Here is a 6270-nt window from a genome sequence, read left to right on the forward strand (position 1 = left end):
ATAAGTGTTTTTATAAAAGAACTTCCATAAAAGTGCTTTTATAAAAGCACTTCCATAAAAGTGATTTTATAAAAACACTTTTATAAAAGGACTTTTATGAAAGAACTTTTTTGAAAGCACTTTTATAAAATAACTTTTATGAAAGTACTTTGATAAAAGCACTTCTACAGAAGTACTTTTATAAAAGCACTTTTATGAAAGCATTTTTACAAAAGCACTTTTACCAAAGAATTTTTATAAAAGCACTTCTATGAAAATACTTTTATAAAAGTACTTTATAAAAGCACTTCTATCGTAAAAGTTCTTTTTCTATGCCAAAAGGGTATATTTTTGTAATTTTCAGATTTTCTTCACTTTAATATATTTTTGTAATTTTTATATGTTCTGTTTTTTATATAATTTTTGATATTTCATCCAGTTTGGATTGGATCCAATCCAGTCCATTTACATTTTAATGGAGTGGATTGGATTTAGTCTGTATTGGATTTGGACTGGATTGGATTCAGTACATTTGTAAGTGGACTCACATTGGACTAGACCGGGTTGGACTAAATCCAGTCCAATTGACAGCTATACTTCTTGGTATGTCAAGAAACAGATTTTTTTTGGATCCTGCATCATAGAATGATTACCAAATTCCAAGAATACAAAGTTGATTCACATATGCTCTAACCTAGACTCCTATCCCATGGCAGATTTCTGTGTCCAGGAACGAGCAGTTGCCTCATACTTTGCTCTATCAGTCTTGTACATGTGGGCAATCTCAGGAACCAGGGGATCGTCTGGGTTTGGATCAGTTAGTAGACAACACCGTGGATATTGTGAGGGCAAGATTCCATTGCTCTTTCAGAATGTCAATTCAGATTCTCCCATTGTTGTTGATGTTGGGATGGAAAACTTTGGTGCCACAACGAAGGGACTGTCCGATGATTGTTGCTTGCTAGTGGAACATGTCTTCTGCCACAGGGCCAACACTGCAAGAGGTGGGAGGATCTTTCTGCAGATCCTTCAGCCCCTTTTGAATCCATTTTGAAGGCATTGATGATTATAAAATGTCCAAAGAAAGAAACAAGTTAACACTAAGTGGAGAGAATTTTAGTGCACGCTAGGGTTCTTCCCCTTTTTCTGTTTATTAGTACTTAGTTCTTCTCATGAGGGTTTATAGGGAGAGACCAAGTGCATTGCGTTGCTAGGGTTTCCATGAAGAGATCAAGTGGAGTAATCGATAGTTTTCCAGAACTTAGATTGAGAGTTGCTCTAGGAATCCACCTTGATCTCATGAGGGAGGGAGTAGAAATCTATGCATCTCTGAACATTTGTTTGGAATCTACGCTGTTTTCTTTTTCTTCTCCACTTTTCCATTTGAATGTTTCAGATGCACAAAACTTACATGATATCACATATACACATAACTGATGGCCGCTGGTTAACAGTAGGAAACAGATTGCGGTGCTTCAAAAGTTAGGGTATTGGAATGTCGCATTTTAAACTTCAGAGACTAAATTGTCACTCGAATCAAAGTGCAGAGTATTAATCTTAAATTTTCCAAAAAAAAAAATTTAAAACAAATTTCTTTTACCAGCTCGCACACTCATTCACAAACACCTAATTCATTTTGATTAGCGATTTATGATCAAACTACCAAATCTTGAAAGTTGCAAGATTTTTCAAAATCTCTTAAGAAATCTTGGGTTCGCTATCCAAAGTGGCAGTATAAAGTTTCAAAAGCTCTGAAACAACCTACCCTGTAGCTCAGTAGCTCCCCAAACCAATCTCAAGTTTCTGTTAGTAGCCCATTCGTTTTAATTTGTTGAATGGACACCCGATCCCAATCCATCTCAAGTTTGACAGGTTTAAGTTTCCTCCTTTAACAGATGATAGAAAGTTGAGGCGTTTTCATATATGCATTCACATCGTATCTGTGAACGATGGGTCATATTTTACTTTGGCCTTTCAGAACGCGCGGTTTCTTAATTCCAACTTGTGAGAACTGAGAAGTCATCATCTTGCCTTATCAGTAAAAGAGAAGCAGTATTAGCAGAGAGAGAGAGAGAGAGAAAGAGAGAGAGAGGTAATTGGTAATTTGGTAATATATAGCTATAACAAGCAAACACACATCATTTTAGCTTTGCTATAATATCTCATCATCCAGCAATTCATACACGCCGTCAATATTCAAGCCATATAACAACTGAACGTCTGAACCAGATAAGTAGTAACCATAAATCTATGCATGCCATAGACAAGCAAAACATATATAATCATAAATCTATTCAACCTGTAGAACACTATAAGGACCAAAGCTGAGACCCGGTTCTATTGGCTTCCCCTCAAACTTCGAAAATAAGATCTTGGATTAGCCTCGAAAACATCCCTACGGATCCTGTAACCCCTACCTGGAGCCTTCATAGTTCTGATCCTTCCACCCCTGCAACAGAAACACCGGCAGCACCAACAGCAAAAAAGGAGGAGACCCACGGTTACGGCCACAGGCATACCCACTTCCAGCCAGTGGTGCAGCTTCTCAGCCCTGGTCTCTGGTGGGAACACCTCATCAAATTTCCCTATTAGAACAAGAACAAGCTTTTTAATCCATACAAGCACCTCCTTCAACTTGTCCACCACTTGATTCATCCACCCTTCTCCCATCATCGTCTCCCCCAACCCCATTATTTGATTTACTACACTCTCCCCAACCATTCTCTCTCTCTAGATCTCTCTCAACGCTCAACAAATCATTGATTTACTACACTCTTTAGCTAGCTAGATATAAATAGCTAGCAAAAGACTAGAAGTGAGTAAAGTTGAATAGTGGAGAGCCCGAATCTTCTGCTGAAGCTTCAGGCTTCAGCAAACAGACAATGTGGTTACTGTACCTTTACTCTTCCCCGATATATATACTAGTACTACACTACTTAGTAGTTAGCTATCGTAATAATCATTAACTTAATCTTGTATAATTTGGAATTGTTGTGGTAAAATATTACACCTATAAAAGCAAAATATGTTTGTAAACGGTAAACCATCTTTTATAGGAATGTACAGATATACTATAGATTCGTAGTCCCATGGCATTAATTCTAGTCTTATTTGTTTCTTTATTAGTATGAGGATGCGTGCCATAAACGTGTACATTAAGGTAAAAGAATAAAAAAATAAAAAGGTAAAAGAAGATAGTATCCATAGTGTTTTGGTTGAGTGCGATGGCTGAGACTTGACTCTTTTCAAGAGAAGTCGCTCGAATTGGATCCTTCCCAGTTCCCTGTTTCCCACCAAATCCCCTCGGCTTCAGCCTTTCAGCTCAGGCGGGGTGGGGCGGGATTCGAAAATTAGCTCAGATCAGGCCCCTGTTTTCGTCATTTTAGAATGTTATGCGAGGTCGATTTAACACCACGTCATCATCACGAAAAAGTAGAAATACCTGCTGCTTCGTCAAGGGAGCAAAATATTTTTCTTCCTCTGTCCCTTGTCAATTATGATCACAAAACAAAATTAATAATAAACAATAGAGACCTGGGTCTAGGCACACTTGAGTCTCTTCACTGTTTGTTGAGTGAGTTCGACTCGAAATCATTATTTATTTTTTGGAATTCAGAATTATGCAGTGGATTACAAACTACTACGATAAAATTAACAAAAGACTCCAAAGCAATAAGCCGCCTGCCTGCCATCATGGAGTCTACAGTAGAGAAGAAAAGAGTTATCCTCTCCTCTGATCCGAGAACACAATGAGGAGCCGGAATGAGGTCATGGCGTGAGGGTGGCAAATATATGTCATTCATCCCATAATCCAATGGTTAGTAGTGGATCTTGGAATTCGTCTCGTCTAGACAAAGCCAACGATTATTGGAGTAGACCTGTCAAACTTTATGTTTCGTTAAAGGCAGTGTTTTCCAACTTCAATTGTAAATTATTGTCCTTTTGTCTTATTGCTTCTCCTCGCTTTCTCCTCACTCTTCCATGTTACAGCGCACCGCGCCTACTTTTTGCGTCAGCATGACAGATGAGTAATGTGACCTTGACGTGGATCACCATTAATTACAGACAGAGGACCGACGTTATTGGGTAAAAGCAAGAATTAGGGACTGCACTGCACTCTATTATAGTTTTGACAGATGAGTAATGTGACCTTGCGCCATAAATTTATGTTTTATTTTTTTAAATAGTGATGGGTTGAAGACTGTGAAGTTTTATATGATAAAATTGATATAATTTTTACATCACTTGGCGATTTAAAATCGGGAAAAGTACGGATACATAGGATTATGAATTCCAGCCCCTCACTATTAGTCCTCCCCCTTAAACTATATCCTGTCAGTGAATTTGGTATTAATTTACGGTCAGTATGCATTTCCCCTGTAATTTGGGGTTATCAAATTCTGATCTGACCTGAGTGGTCATTCTCCATTTAAAATTTTAGAGTTGATAAGGTTTTATATTGAATAAAATTACATTCTATCCACATGTATATAAAACTGAATTAGAGTATAGTTTTACCTGATAATAATTATACCCTCTTTCCAAAATACATACAAAATCGGATGTAAATTTTACATTGTTTCTTGAAAATTAATGAAATCTTACCTTCGGTGAAAATCTTGCAGGTCTTGCTGTAGAGAAGCTGAAGAGAACCCATCCACAGCTACAGCAGACATACATAAGTTATGAGAACATTGTCTCTTATATCGTGAGTTTCTTGCTTTTTCTGATAGTATGGCTTCAGATCAAAGAACGGCGGTCAAAGAAGATGATGAAAGCCCTTGGAATAAATTACAAGATTATTAGAACTGATTTTGAGAGAAGTCCAAAAGCATACTTCTCTAATAACAGATCTAAGAAGACTAGATGATGATGATACCGTCTTATGTGTTATGATGCTATTTAATGGGACTGTTGTGTCAAGGCCAAAGTGTCTCGAGTCAAATTCATCTGTCATCCCGTAAATTCTTCACGTCGGGTCAAGACATCGGGCATGGGGAGTGGGGGGCAATTGATGGAGGAAGATTTGACCCAACCCCTAGGCCATACGACACGTGGAAGCAACCGAGAGTGACCTGGCAGAAACGCTAGCTCAGTACGGCAGCAGGCCCACAACCCGAGCTCCGAATTAAAGAGCCGAGCTCCCTCGAAAGAACCTGCAAACCGAGCTCCGAACTAAAGAGTCCCAAGCTCTCCCTTCGAGGTCCTGAGCCTCACAAGCACCAAAGGCAGAAAACCCGAACTACCCACCTAGGGGCAGTTCGGGCCATACTCCTGTCTGAACTCGAGACTTCACATTAAAAGACCACTTCAGCTCCAAATCGCCTGACTGAGCAACAGTACCTGACGCCCAGGAGACCGTACATAGAGGCGGCGCACCTGACCAATCAGAGGATTGACACAAGACAGCCGCCATCCAACGGCCACCTGCCACCGCCATCCCAGACGGACAGAGGCGCTATTAAACTAAAATAAGGAAGACTTTAAAACCTGAACCAATAAGGAAGAACTTAAAATTTTGTCTAATCAACACACTTTCTATTATTACTACTTTTTCTTTTCTTCTTTTCTTATAACAAAAGTAAGGGTTCAGCCCCTATACTTTTTTAAATTTCTTTTTCTTCTTTTTCTTCTCATAAATATGTTAATTTTTTATACTTCAACATAAATATTATACTTTTCTTATAAAATCTATGAATAATTATTAAGGAAATATGGTTATGGTACCTGGGGAACTACCCAATCTATGTTTTCTATAGAAAAAAACATGGTTATGCACCCTTGAAAACTAGGGTGCAATTCTCACACAGGAATGGCTCGTTTCTTTCGTTTTATTTTTTTCCAAACGTGATTTTATTCCACAGGAACACCGAAAATATCAGAAATCTCACTAAACGTTGCCAAACAGATCCTTAATTAATTACAGGCTGCGATATAGGGTTGAGCATTTTGATTTTGTAACGATCAACGACGATTGATCGATAATGGTGGCTTGTTGCTCTTTTTTGGAGACCAGATGTAGGAGGCACGCGCAGAAATTTTGCCGAGTGCGCTGGGTGGCGCCTAGTGTGCTCACCCTTTTGAGGAAAGCCGGGTGACGGGTGACCACAGTTACTGGATTATCAGCATTCTGCAACTGAGCTCTATTACTTTTACTCTATATGGATCCAATACAATCCAATGCATAAAGATTCATTTTGAATCCGAATATCAATTAATTAAATTTGGACTTAGGAATGCCCGATTGGCCGTCCTTTCACTTTCTCATTGCTCAACTGGCAACACAAATCT

At 38.6% G+C, this 6270-nt stretch overlaps 1 pseudogene; it reads right to left on the reverse strand.

Annotated features, from left to right (window-relative positions):
• Nucleotides 1-642: 642 nt before the first annotated feature.
• LOC148854548 (ubiquitin-conjugating enzyme E2 5B pseudogene) lies at nt 643-1172 on the reverse strand (annotated as a pseudogene).
• Between the last annotated feature and the right edge of the window lie 5098 nt (nt 1173-6270).

The sequence above is a fragment of the Nelumbo lutea genome, chromosome 4 (assembly GCF_056320005.1).
Source record: "Nelumbo lutea isolate HS-2025 chromosome 4, American lotus-T2T, whole genome shotgun sequence".
Taxonomy (NCBI): domain Eukaryota; kingdom Viridiplantae; phylum Streptophyta; class Magnoliopsida; order Proteales; family Nelumbonaceae; genus Nelumbo; species Nelumbo lutea.